Source organism: Cupressus sempervirens, chromosome 3 (assembly GCF_028749045.1).
Source record: "Cupressus sempervirens isolate cs-2001-9-10 chromosome 3, ASM2874904v1, whole genome shotgun sequence".
Classification (NCBI taxonomy): Eukaryota; Viridiplantae; Streptophyta; class Pinopsida; order Cupressales; family Cupressaceae; genus Cupressus; species Cupressus sempervirens.
Window position 1 is genome coordinate 837715915 of NC_143120.1, and position 14527 is coordinate 837730441.

Below are 14527 nucleotides of genomic sequence, written 5' to 3' on the forward strand. Positions count from 1 at the left end.
GATTTTGAATCAAGGACTCAAATTGCAATTTGCATCCACCATAGCTTGCCAATATGGAAACTTAGAAAAATTGAACAACCTAGAATAATGCAACTTCTCTTATTATTCAACTCGTGAATAGTCTTATTACACTTTGAATTGTATAAAGTTATTTCTTTTGTTTCTAAGAAGTGCAAAAGAATTGATAGTTTCCACCCCTATGTCAGGTGATTCTAAAGTTCAAGGTCTCAAAGAATCTAGCAAAGATTGTGGTAACATATCAACCTTTCCTAACTAGGTCATAGCTTTACTAAGTACTATCTTTGTTTATATACAATTATGCCTATTGTTTACATTTGTCATTTAGAACTGTGTAACTTTGGGACCTTTTATTTTAATAGAGTCAACAAAAAGTATAGTTCATTTTACTATGCGCACAAACACAATGCAAAGTATTAAAGAATCTAGCATAGACTATTGCAATGGATCAACATCATCTAAATGGGACACAATTGTGTACTTTCTTTTAAATACAATTATGCCTATTGTTAGCATTTTTTCATTTAGGATTGTGTCGCTCGAGACATTTTGTTTGAAAAAAAACAACAAAAATTGTAGTTGTTACTATTGCACACTGACACGTGTGTATGCACACAAATACACACGCAAGTACACACACACACACACCTACTTGTACATGTGCATGCCCAAATGTACATGCATACATGCACACACATACAATGCAAGGTTTTAAAGAAGCTAGCTTAGAGTATTGCAATGGATTAGCATAATCTAAATGGGACTTAGTTTTACTTAGTACTATCCTTTTTTAATACAATTATGTTGCTTGTTAGCATTTCATCATTGGGATTGTGTAGATTTGGGACCCTTTGTTTTAACGAAGAATTATAGTTGTTAATATTACAAGCACACCCCACACACACAATGCCATCCCCAAAACATGGCCCCTAATTTACCAAAAAAGTCATGGAATGTAGTGAAATAAGAACTCTCAAGTTTCTTCCTAGTTGTACTCTCAATTTTCTTCCTAATTTTACTAAGTATTTCATATTAATTTAATATAATACAAAACACAAACTTCGAAATTACTTGAGGTTTCAAATATAAGTATTCTACATTTTTATGCACTTATTACATTTCTAGAGAAGGTAGAATGCACTCTATAACATTGCTCTATAATATGCATGTGCACAAAGACTAATAATATAGATAATTCACACCAAAAAAAATTATAAGTTATAGTAGTTTAAACCCCCCAAATAGATTTAGTGATTGCTTTGGCTTCTTTGAGCTAACCCTTTCACTCGGCACAATGTTCTATTAGGCAATTAAGGCAAATTTCAAACTAATCTCTTCTAATTAGGGCATGTTCTCCAACTAATCTTAGGATTAAAGACAATCGTTTAATTTGTTATTGACTCCAATATTTTCATTATCAATCATTGTTAGTTTTGATAGATTACCAAAGGAATGCCCCCTCCACTATTAATAATTCTCCAACCTCTTCAACTCCCCATGGTAGATCCTCCATCAAAGTAAGTGGGATGATTGTTCAAAGTCTATTTAATGTTGCTCTAAAAGTCAATGGGGGAGGTTTTTAAGTCATTAACTAGCAATCTTCAAGCTAGTCTCCACACACTATCCACCAAGGTAGATGGTCACCACCTCCTTACTACAATCTTCCCCAATGGCAAGAGAGTTGGATCCTCAACAACAAAAGTAGATTTCTCTATCTAGCGCTTGAGGAGTGTTCAAATTTCACCTAATATACAAGATTCACAACCACAAGATGGCCCAAGGATGGGGAAGATCTGAATCTCATTGGTTAGGAGCCAACCTAAGGTGAAAAAGGCATATTTAATAGAAGGCAGTGTAACCCAAGTGGTCAAGACCCCTCTTCATAGTAATTTGATGGTATTGATTGATTGAGTATGTTTTAACATTGAATTGTATGTTCCACCAAGATTTTGGGATGAGATGTGTTTCTAAGATGGGAATTATTGAGGCCATTTTTGGGGACAACCAAGAGGATATGTATGTATTTTAAAAGTTTTCATCATATTGACATATACATTATAGTATCCTTAAAACACACCATCGTAATACTCCATGCCCAAAGTCTACAACTTTGCACTACAAATGTGAAAATGACAATCAAATCTCAAAAGCCATAAAACATAATAAAGGAAAGTATGATGGTTGCTTCTAATCAGTGTTCATTTTTCAAACACCTTCAAGCCCTGCTGCTTTGTTTTTTTAACTTGGCTGCAAATTTTTCTAATGTTATAATGAAGTCAAATGGTAGTCATGGAGCATTTTGTCGTGCACTGATTAGAGGGACATGGGGACCAGAAGCATCATTAAGGAATGTTATTTATTTTAAGTTGGGCATTTTTTTCTTGTTTCTTACTGGAAAAAATGGGGATGGCTGACCATTCCCAAAATGTTTGGGGATGTCCTAGACGTCCCCAATATGTTTCAAGGATGGCCAGCTGTCTCTACCACATTTCCAAGATGCCCCTGACAAGTAGATTTTTTGGGCTAAATGCCTCGGAAACATCTCCAAGGCATCCCCACATTTAGAACGTCAACAAAGTGGGGACAGAGGCTAAAACCCTCAGGGACAGATACCTTTTGATAGTTGTTTCTTCGCACATTTCTACTCTCATATTAATAGACAACTATATTTCATTAAAAAGAGGACAGGTACACAGTTAAGCATAGTACCAAAAACCTCTTTTGACAATAAATTAGCCACCCACCCGAAAAGGTTTTTTCTAAACTGGGATCTAGTCAAGGAAAATTAGGAATCCAAACAATGCAGAAAAAGGGAGAGAAACTGTTGTTCTAGTGCTATTCTAGAATAAACTATTTCTCGTGTACAAACTACTACTAATGTTATTTAATCATGCCCTGTAGAATAAACTAATACTCACACATAAACTAATACCCCTTTTTTCTAGTGCTATTTAAGAGCAATTTGATCATGCCTTGAATTTAAATTTTCTAGTGCTATTCTAGAATAAACTAAAACTCATGCATCCTTCAAAACACTAATGTCCTGCTGTATGATTTGTGATTTGTATAGAAGATAGTGAATGACATTCTAGTAGTGAAGAACCTATTAACCCGAGGCTCTGTTGTCCAAAATTGATATCAACATGCATGATATGGCTGGATCCAACTAAGCTTAGCAAAAGATTTGGCAAACTTCAACCCATAAGAGAGAAACATGCCATTAATTGAGGGCAAACAAAGCAGTTTTCTTCACATTATTTGAATAGTTTTGGAATTGAAAAAAAAAAAACATGTAGTTTTGGAATTGAAAGAAAAGCATGTACCTTATGTAAATTTTTCCTTATTTAATAATTTTTCATTATACCAATTATTGGTGCCAAGTCTGATCCAACTCTAATATGACTTTACATATATCTAGCTGATATTAATTATAGTTACTAGGGGAGGGGTGCAATGGAGTGGGGAACTGTTTTTTCTTTTGTGCCTCAAGCAATCAATTTAAGATACTAATTCTGGATAAGCAATAAACAGAAGCATTTTCATCATTTGCATCTATTTCTTACAAAGAAGATTATTGTGCAGGGATGGCACTGGTGGCTAAGAATTCAAAGCATCCATTTGAAACATTTCATATAAAAAAAAACTATTGCTGAAAATTGCTACAGATTCTCAAAATGATATGGCAGAGCAGAGGACCTCATATGATAAGACTGTTTTCCACGAAAATGCACTGACATTGTCTCGGCAGTGTCATCAGGCAAAATGACAAAAACTGCTACTAGGTGAGGCTGATGGTACTTGAAACAAAGCTGATTAGAACTGTATGTCTGTATAACACCTGCATTAGCTGACAGCTATTTTCCACACTTCTTTGATCAGGTAAACTGGCCAGTTTATTTTTGGAAAGCAGGCTGTGTTACAAGCTAGAGTCGCCATTGCACCAAAAGATCGACCTGTTAATGCCCAATACAACCACTAGACTTATAGAACACAGGAGGTGGTTAAACCATGTCACGAATCCCGAAGGGGAAGGCTGGCGGTTAGTCCAACTATTCCCTTCTCAACATTACCCGAGGAGATTCAAACCTATGACCAAGCTCTGATACCACTAGTTACAAGCTAGAGTTGTTGCACCAAAAAATCGACCTGTTAATGTCCGATACAACCACTAGACTTATAGAACATGGGATGTGGTTAAACCATGTCATGAATCCCAAAGGGAAAGGCTGGCAGTTAGTCCAACAGGCTGCCCTCCCACATTATACTGTTTTTGACTAAATATTTTCACTTTAAGCATCCACCTGATTGTTGGATCAGGGAGCGGGAAAATGTTCTTACCTCATACAATGAAGAACTCTTTCTAACCTATTGTATAAAACACAGCATCTACCAGGACCCTGCAATACAAAGATTTGACCCCAAACCATGTTGCAATAAATGTCTCAATTTACAAGATTTTAACCCATCAGATGAGCCATTTCACAATTCAAGTGAACTAAGCAAGGTTTTATATGACAAATTATGATCTTAATGTGTAGTAATTGTCTTCTGTCTTTGCTCATTTTCCTGTTGGGAGTTACCAAATTATTCAACTCAACTATATCATCAAAAAGCTATTTTATTAATTAATCCAAGTACTTCACTGCTTAGCGGGTACTTGAGCAGATTACTATTACCAAGTAACCGGATAGTGATTATGTTAAACTGTCATAAGAAATATGCAATAAAGATCATATTTTCTTCTTTTAGTATCGAAGCGTCATCATTTATTGCAATTCAGAGCCTTTTGTTACATATCATGCCAAGTTCTGCATACTATTACATTAAGCTAAGCTGGAAAAACAACTTGGACCCTATGTATGATTACATTAATGATTCCAACATAAAAGCATATGAGAAGTTGTATAGTATTCAGTAAAGATCACATTCACTTATTTAGTTCTGTTAGTATTGCATAACGCGATTAATAGCTTTTTGCATAACACGCTAACTTCTAGATACTGTTATATTCAGTTAAGCTGGATAATTCTTTACACCGTAAGTATACTTGTGTTGATGAATCCCACCTGCCAGCATTACAGAAGTGATATTTCACTATTTGTGAACAGGAGAGTTTTGGACATCATGACTCAAGAACATTTGGAAGATACTCAGAAGATTTTAGGTAGAGAGATAAAGGTTTGCTATGCTCGCAAATGGGTAAATATGAAATCTTAAATCTGTCGTATATAATAGAAGCTGAAAAAGAGGAGAAAGGTCAAAGAACAATCAAATATATTTAATAGACAGAAATATGGAGAGATACAAGAGTGAAGAAAAAGAAAGTTGTGGACAGAAACAATAGTTCATCTACTTTAGTTAGTAAACCCTTAAACTCTGAAAAAACTCAAAACTTACACTGAAAAAGAGGTTCTGAAATCTAAAAAAATCAGTGGAATGAAAAAACCCACTAAAACCCACATTACATTGGCAAAAACAATTGCACAGGCCCAAAACTTGTGATTGCTGATTTTTTTTCGCAAGTTCATTATTGTAAAATGGCTATACAGTTATGGCCACTTTTTGGCTATTCATGGGCAAAAAGTCAATTTCGACATTTTTATATAAAAATCACAATTTTTAGGTTTAAAAGACTGGGTTTTTATATGGTGATTTCCAATTTGTCTTGATTTATGGCAAAACTTTTTAAGTTTTGTAACTATTAGGAAAGTGATATTATTCAGAAGTCATGCTCATTACAACCCCAAAGAAATATTCAGCTATCTATCCACGTGCCCATCAGCATTTTATATAAAGAAGAATGGAAGGAAACTTTCCCAACAATGGACATCATTTTGCCAAACAAGAATCAAGATGGTCAACAATTTAGTGAAAAATATTTCCTCGCCCCTGCAAAATACTGGTTGAACATTAGTGACAACAAGATTAAAAGTGTTGAACATAAAGGGAATTGAAATCCTCAAAGCTAGATCGAATCAGCAATAAGTCTTCAGCATATCTGAATTCTAACAGGGAATCTGTGAGCATGATAAATACGAAGATTATCCGCAAATAACTAAAGAATGGCAGAATCAAGAAAAAAAAATTACAGACCCTATGCAACAGACATAAGAACAATTTCTAGGAAAAATAACTTGCCTGTGGCTAATGCAAAAGATGCTCAAATAACAGTGGATCACTTGAGAGAAATGGAAGCCCCATATATTTAGAACAAAGGCCATCACAAGTTACAACCACATCCAGTTTCTTTCAAAAACTGTACATTTCTCGTCCAAAATGAACCTGCAGCCAATCAAATGGTTTACACCCAATTACATTTAACAAATCCCTTTGTCTGCTAAAGTATCAAATCTTTGGATGAATATCACATGCATGGAACACCTATTACAATTTTCACAACCATATTCAGTTATCTCCACATTCTTATTGTCCGTGGCTGTCATGGTACCCAGATGTGAGACAAGACAGGACCAAGTCAAAGGCGACTAGGACTTGGCACAGAGAGTAAGCAGGAGGTATGGGAAATTAAATAATCATTAAATTGAGAAAAATAATTATTAAAGAAGAAAACAAAACTTAATCCTGCAGCCTAATTAATAAAAAAACCAAATCTGAGATTCCCACAGCAGAAAATTGATCATAAATATAGTGCATCTTGATTAAGAACCCTTGAACTACTAGGAATTGGGAGACCCTGTAGTGCCTGCCCCTAGTTCACATTTTGTTTTAATTGCCAAACTCTTTTAGGCCAGTTTTATACTTGATGTTTAGTAGCATTACTTTCAGATTATCAGATGTTGTTTTACACTCAATTTATTGTATGATGAGATGACTTGGTACTCTATATTTCATGCATTTATGATGATTATTCAATGTTTTCAATTATCAATGATGATTAGTTATATGGTTTATTATCACATGTGCTTTCTTATGGATACTTACCCCATACTGCATGTGTATGGTGTGCGTGTTTGTTTTCCTTATGTATGGTGTTTCTGATGTGGTTAAGAAAGGGAGTCGTAGTCACCTGCTAGTCAGGATCTACACGATGCACCACTTCCTGCCATTGTCTGTTTAGCTTAGAATATTGTGTCTGTACATGCATGGATTTTATGCAGGTTGCAGGTACCGGGTATCGACTTCCCTGAATTGCCAGGATGAGCGTACCCTATCGCATTATCTCAATGGTAACAGAGGGGAGATAAACGCTTAAGTCCAATTCTTAAACCCTTTAGCCAATTGTCCTAATTGATAATTAGGACAAGTATCTGAGTTAAGTACCCCTCCGAATGCATCAAATGATGTTATTTCGTGATTATAACCCTTTTTGTTTGATTTAGTATGTGTTCTTCTATGATGGGTTTTCATATGTTGCTTTATGAGTCCTTGATGTATTTTCTATTAATTAAGTTTAATTAAAAAGATTAATTAATGATTTAATTTAATAGAAAATTATTATGGTATTTTAATATTTAATTATATTTAATTAATTGAGAAATTAATTAGATAAAAAGAATTAAATTTGGAGATAAAAGTTTAAGGATAATTTAGAACATTATAATATTTATTTAATTTAATAATAATATATTTAGAGTTCATTTTTAAATAAATGCTAAATATTATTGTTATTTAAGTTAATTAAATATTTTATCAATTAAAGTTTCTAAAATAAAGTAAAAAGTGAAAATATATTAATTATTAAAAGTTGTAAGATTGCATGATGCGATCATGTGTTGAAAATAAAGAAATAAATTAAAAGATAAAATAGAGGAAATAATAATGTTATTTTAATTTCATAAAGTACGCATGGGATTAAAAGTAATAAAGATTAAAAATAGAAGTCAAGTAGAATTTTAAATAAAGTTATTTAATAAATCAACTTAATGTGCATAAAAGATGAACGCAAATTAAAATAAAAGATAAGGAAGGTTAATTGGAGTTAACTGAGTTGTGCAAAGAGTCTTCTCGGGTGAACGCACAATTAGTGCCCCAGTTTGAGAAAAAGAAAATTGTTTATCACAACGTTGGGGGTTCATTCTTGGAGAGACAGGAATTGGGACATGAAAAAGGACAAGGAATTTTGGGAGACAACTTTTGAAAGCAAATTTCAGAAGGCGAATTCTAAAGAAGATTTTCAGAAGAAGGTTATTAAAGAGGAGCGAATTCTCTTACAGTTTTTTGGAGATTGCTTAATAGCATCAGATTGAGGTAGGGTCTTGTGTTTGATCATGGGTTGAATTATGCAATTCAATAATCTTGTCTTCTTCGTGCTTGTGGATTATCAATCTGAATTGTCTGATTTTCACTGTTGATACTATATCATATTTCATCTACATAATGAATTTGGAAGAATAAATCAATTTGAAATCCTCGTTCTAGATGATAGATTTTTACAAATTAAACTAGGGGGAGCTTTTGAAAGAAAAGAATAATCTTGATTGGAAAATTCTATTAAAATGAGAGAGAAGAAATTTGATATATATATATATATATATATATATAATTTATACGATATTCTTTTAAAGAATATTTTTTTAGAAATCTGAGTGGTTCGTTCTATCACATTTAAATTTCAATCATTTATTTAAATATATATATATATACATATATATATATATATATATTGGGAAAAAGAAAATCGTTTTAAAAAAATGAAAAATAAAAATATATCATAAAGTTTTTTTTAACAAAAAAAAAAAATTGTGCTTATATTAATAAGGGAGGGGGGCGCGAGTACCCACACCCCCCCGTACCTGTAAAGGCTACCGCCGGCAGTCTGCTGCCGCAGGCCCTGCGTCAGCAGGCCTGCCGTGCCGGCTCTTTAAAAGGCCGACGGCCTATATTAAAGTTATAAAGTTTTTTATTATTTTTTTTGATATTTTATTATTATTTTTAATAATATTAATTGTTATTAATTATTATTTTAATTAATAATATTTATTAAAAAAAAATGTTTTAATGATATTGTTAATTATTATTAAATAAATAAAATTATTAATAAGATTATTAATAATTCTTAATTATTATTTAAATGAAAGTATTAACAAAGTTTTTTTTTAATTATTGTTTATTTAAATAATAATGTATTTAAAATAAGTTTATTTTTAATTAATGAAATTATTAGTAATTATATTAATTATTAATAATTGATAATTCTAGAGTGGATAATATAAGAATAGGTTAAGGGATATATTGTAAATCATAAGTACCTAAATTATACACTGGAAACGAGAATAGAAACCCGTACATTTGAATTAACATTATATAATTAAGATTAAATCAAATTGTGAGACTATTCTATATTTCTATGTGTTATCTGTATTATGGGGTGTTTTGGGTTTTGTCCTAGCATTGACCAGTCCTAGGTTGTTACCAAAGGTTCGGGGATTATGTGAATGTGATGTTATGTTGTTGTAATCTTGATCTTTTAAACCAACCCTGGCGATGTGTTGATATGCTCTATGACATGTTTGTGATTACTCGTTGTTATTGCTTTCTAGTTTCCTGGTGTGAAGCTAAAGTGTATGTATTTGAGATACCTGACTTAACCATTTTTGAGTCTCGATCAGTTATATTTGATAACCATTTTGGAGTCTTCGATCAGTGTTGTAATTTACTATTGGGATACTTTCTGGTTGCTCATTGGAGAACCATTGGATTTTGTGATTTATCATTGATGCCTTCAGTTGCTGATAGAGAACTGTTGTGATCATATGATTATTATTTGATGCTTATCTGTTGCTCATGAAGAACTGATGTAATTTTTGTGGCTTATCTTTTATGATGTTTTTCAGTTGCTTGTATAGGACTAAGGTGATTTTATTGTGATTCTTTGATTTGTGATTTCATGAGCCTAGGGTAAGTTATCTATATGTAGTGTCGGGAAGTGGCTTGCAATGGGGATCGGGGCCCTGAGAGGTTGCCTGGAATAACCCATTGTAAGTTGTTTTAACAAGTGAAAACATCTCACCTAAATACTGACTTAAATGAACCTAATAAGATAATTGTATGTTCTCTCCCATGCCTTGAGTGCTAGTACAGGCTAGGATGGGGTAGAGAGAACACTTGGTTGCGACCTTGCATTCCATAGTATGCCTCATCAGTACGAAGGGATACTAGTGGCTGCAGGGATCACTAGGGACCCAAGATTCCTAAGGGATTGCTCGGGTAACTTCTACGTGACTTTTGCGATGACACTTTCCCGCTTGCATATTAGGTTTCCTACATGTCTTGTGGTACCTCTGAGATTTAGATGTCGATCTTTTTAAGAACCCTTGAGTTAGCATACTTATAGGATTTCCTGGACTTAGAGAGTATTTATGATTATAGGTTTTGTTATCCTATTTGGGACTTGAGACTATCTCCTCAGCACGGTGGGAGTGGACCATTTAGGTTCCACGCGGTCGGGTGGTAGTGCTTTTACTCTTACCATTGAGATCCGTTCCGTGGTCACCGTGGCTGGAGTTTTCGTGATTGGCATTTATCTTCACTATGTTCTTGGATTATTATGATGGATGGTTAGATTTTATGATAGATGTTTTATCATTATGGATGTATGGATGTATCATGTATGGTGAATAGATTCATATATTTTTTACTGTACTTTGTATCATGGATTTGAGGATGTTGTATCTTTATCTTTACATATGTATATTCTTTTAAGCCTTTCATACCCTGTGACTTGTACAGAGGATGATTGAGCATTCCGAATTAATTTGCCAAGAGGCATTCGGAACAAATGTATATTATGGACATGGGATTTTCTGATTATTCTTTCATATGTATGTGATAGTTGTTAGACTTAGAATTAATTAAATTTAAACGTGACTCAACGTCTTGGGATCCTTAGGAAATGTAACTTGCAATGTATGTTGTCGATGATTACATGTTGTTGCTTCTGCTACTATGTGTTGATGTGTATGTTATACATTCTTACTTTTTTTTTTTTAAAAATGTTTAGCAAACTTAGTGAAACTTTAGGTTAATTCTTTTGGATCCCTTGGCGGGGAGTTACAGACCCAATATTGGAAAATAGATTTTCAACTAAATATTATATGATAAAATCAACAGTAAATTCTGGCAGCAAGAATGCGTTCATATAAGGTATCCTTAGAAACTAATTAGTGTAAAGGTTTGTGTTAGTATTTAAGGAAAATCTTTAAGAACCTCAGCTTGTAAGTTGAAAGCACATCAAATACAGAAAAGATGCTAGAGCTTTCTGAAAACTGTTTTAGTGATGGTTTCTGATTCACAAATAATGTGAAGTGAATACTGTCATAGTGAAATTAGTATGTCATGTTTGTTTGCTACGTAAGAAAACAGAATGAAAATCATTGCTTGTGACAGCTGTTGAAAATTTTAAGACTTCCGGAGGTCAATATCTTCAATATTACCACTGGCTGCAAAATGAATGACTAAAAGATCATGAATTTTCTCTGTTAGAGTTTGAGGAACATTTGGAATTTACATATAACATCATATAGAATTAATTTTAACTGGCCCCTGTTTGTTGCAGATGCTTTACTAGGTTGACAAAATCGAGATTAAACAGTAACATTATCCTACTTACAGTATATAAAATATTTAGTCAATGACAACAAGGGTACATAAACATTTCAGACAAGGAAACTTCTGAAAAATGCAGCTTGTAATTGTTACTGATTCCATTTAGATAATGTGTAATTTTAATTGAAATCTGTGTAATTTTAATTGAAATCATTTAAGCGGCATAGCAAAGAAGACTTGCAAGATCAACAATGTCTTTTAACTACAATAGATTTATTTTCTCAGGTGCTATCCAGCTGAAGCTTGAAATATACGTCCAGAAATGTATGAACACTCATATATAGTGCGCTACACTCAAGCTCGAATTGCACTACCAACCTTTGGGAGTTGGTCCAAAGTTCCAAACAATATAAGCAAGACTTGGCCATAGCCTAGGGGAGACCCTTTGGGAAAATGGTAGGGCTTTTGCATGTAGTGCCTACAACCAAGGCTTAAACCTCGCAAGGTTACTCTGCACCGCGTCAACAATTGAGGGGCCCCCAAGATCTTGGATCTTGATTTACTTGTGGGATGTCGAGTGGGGTATTTGCATTCTGCCTAGAGAGTACATCCCAAACTTAAAATTTCTATTAAGAGGGGATGGCTGGTGTTGGTGCCCAAAACCACAGTTCTCCAATAGGATTATCAATCAGTTTTGGCCAATGAATGGGAATAACCTCCTAATTTAATTCCCCTACACTTTAGGCTTTGCTAAACATGGCGGTAAACCTTCCTTAAACTCTTATGACTTGGTTCAAAGCTTTTCTATAGTGAATTTAAATCTTGTGAATTCTTAAGTTGGCAAAAATCCTTAAGCTCAATCAAAATAAAGTTGTATGGATGCTTTAATATGATTAAATGTTTATATAAGATGTTATCAGTAATTGAGTTAACGCTAGCAAGGAGATATAGAGAAGGATCACAAACTTTGACTATGAATCCAATGACTACTTTTCAATGATTCTAAAAGATCAATGCCTTGCATACTTGGGCAATAGAGTTCACAATAAAGACTCTTATGTACAACCTTACGGGATGGCATATTTCCAAATATCATCAATTGTTCCTATACTCTAAATGCAGAATATCAATCATATATGCAATTTAATGTCAGCCTAGAAGGACTTTAACTTCTTCCGAGGGAAGTTCAATTAAACACGGATGAAGAAACATGCGTATATTTCACACTATCCCTGATTTTCATACAAAAAATGCTATGAAGGATCTAATACACAAGTATTGTTAGGAGTAATTCGCCAATCACCTTGGTGACCATAAGGGACTAACCCAAACTGTAGTTTATCTCTTTGCCTCTAAATAAACAAAAAATTGAGAATTTGTATTGATCGTGAAAGAATAATACATTAATTCATTTTGCAAGGCAAGCCTTCATCTATAGTCTCTTACAAAATCTGAATACTTCTTAGTAGTTCCTTTTTTTTTAAAAATCGATGTCTCTTTTGACTCAGGTACTTATATTTATATGATGCCAAAAAGTCACCTTGTTTGCAACCGATGTGACTTATTAAAAAAAATTAACCTGGCATTTACATAGTAAAGTTCACTAATGGCTTTCTAAATCTTGCACTTTGGCATGAATAGGAGACGTTAATCCATCCTCAAGCAAACATAAACTCTGGCCTTTTATATCACTTGCTTCATCATCAAGTGTGATAATATCCTCATTAACTTAACGTAGGCAAACCAACACATAAACCTCTTGGCGACACGAATACACAAGATGACTAACTAATCCATGTCTTCAATAATTACGATACAGCTTCCTCCTGCCAGTATTCTAATTCTTCCCGAACAACGTTGCTTCTATAAATTCAACTGATGCCACATTCAATTTGCCAAGCCTTTTTGACCTTGTTTCTACTTAACTCATAGCATTCCTCTCCATCGCTAGTCACATTTGCTTGATATTCTGCTTACAGGCCAAATCGTCAGTGAGCTTTGTTTGATTTTATTTTCCCTTCCATCGGTTCACTATGCCACCATTAATTTTCTTTCCTTGAACCGTGTTCGATTGCAACGATCTTCCATCTAAATAATCACTTTCTTACACTGCCCATTTGTTATATCTAGATTTCTTCCTACATAGTTGTCCATTGAATTCACTATTTTGATAGTTTCCTTGCATATAAATTCAAACATATTTTGCAATCATTACGTTCAATCAAATGGCATTTCCTTGAGGAAAATTGCCAAACAATTGAGGCACTCTATTACGATTCCACAGAAATCCATGACTCCTTCAATACACCTCTACTACCTCTAGAATAAGCACAATGTATGTTCAATATAAAGAGAAAATTCCATTGTCACTCTTTGTCTTCACCAAGACTGGGGAACACAAATTTATCATGGCGACCATATTGAAACCTCGCTCCAAATTGGAGTTTCAAACTAATGAACATGGATCGGTGCATATGCAAATTTTAATGGCCTAGTTAAGATGTTTCGATACTGAGAAGGTGCACACAAGAGGGTAAAATCGTCCGTTGAAGAATCAAGCACAACAGAAACACTCAATTCAATCACAGAGGAATTAGTAGATGCAATGGAAGCTTAGATTGTGATCTCATGGCATAGTCTTCGGATTTGCACATCATGGATTTTTGGGAAAAGGCTCTTAAGGCTTTTTTGTAAATATATTTGTAAGGCGCGTGCACCATTCTGCAAAAATTCCCTCAAATGAAATGTGGTATCATGAGCTGGAATGTGTTGGTAAAAACAATATTTTGTAGAAATATGGAGAAGACTAATCATGATTGGCAATTTCTAAAGAACACTAAATTTTGCCCTAAAATATGCAAAATAGAACAACAATACAATCATAGGGTGAAAAGATTAAGGATAGTGTGCAAATGGAGACCCCAAAAAAATAGGGCACCATCAGCGGCTCTTGTTGGGGACATATGCCCCTTACAAGCATAATGAGATTCCAACTATCCCTGGA

The 14527-nt window shown here is 33.8% G+C and overlaps 1 protein-coding gene across 1 annotated transcript in view; it reads right to left on the bottom strand.

Annotated features, from left to right (window-relative positions):
* Positions 1 to 5510: 5510 nt before the first annotated feature.
* LOC149569388 (Pentatricopeptide repeat (PPR) superfamily protein) overlaps positions 5511 to 14527 on the bottom strand; it is a 35254-nt gene continuing 26237 nt past the window's right edge. The window contains exons 2-3 of the mRNA XM_089822108.1: positions 6157 to 6300; positions 5511 to 5907 (exon numbers count right to left, since the gene is read on the bottom strand). The gene's annotated coding sequence lies outside the window, so the exon portion shown is untranslated. The remainder of the gene's footprint in view (positions 5908 to 6156; positions 6301 to 14527) is intronic.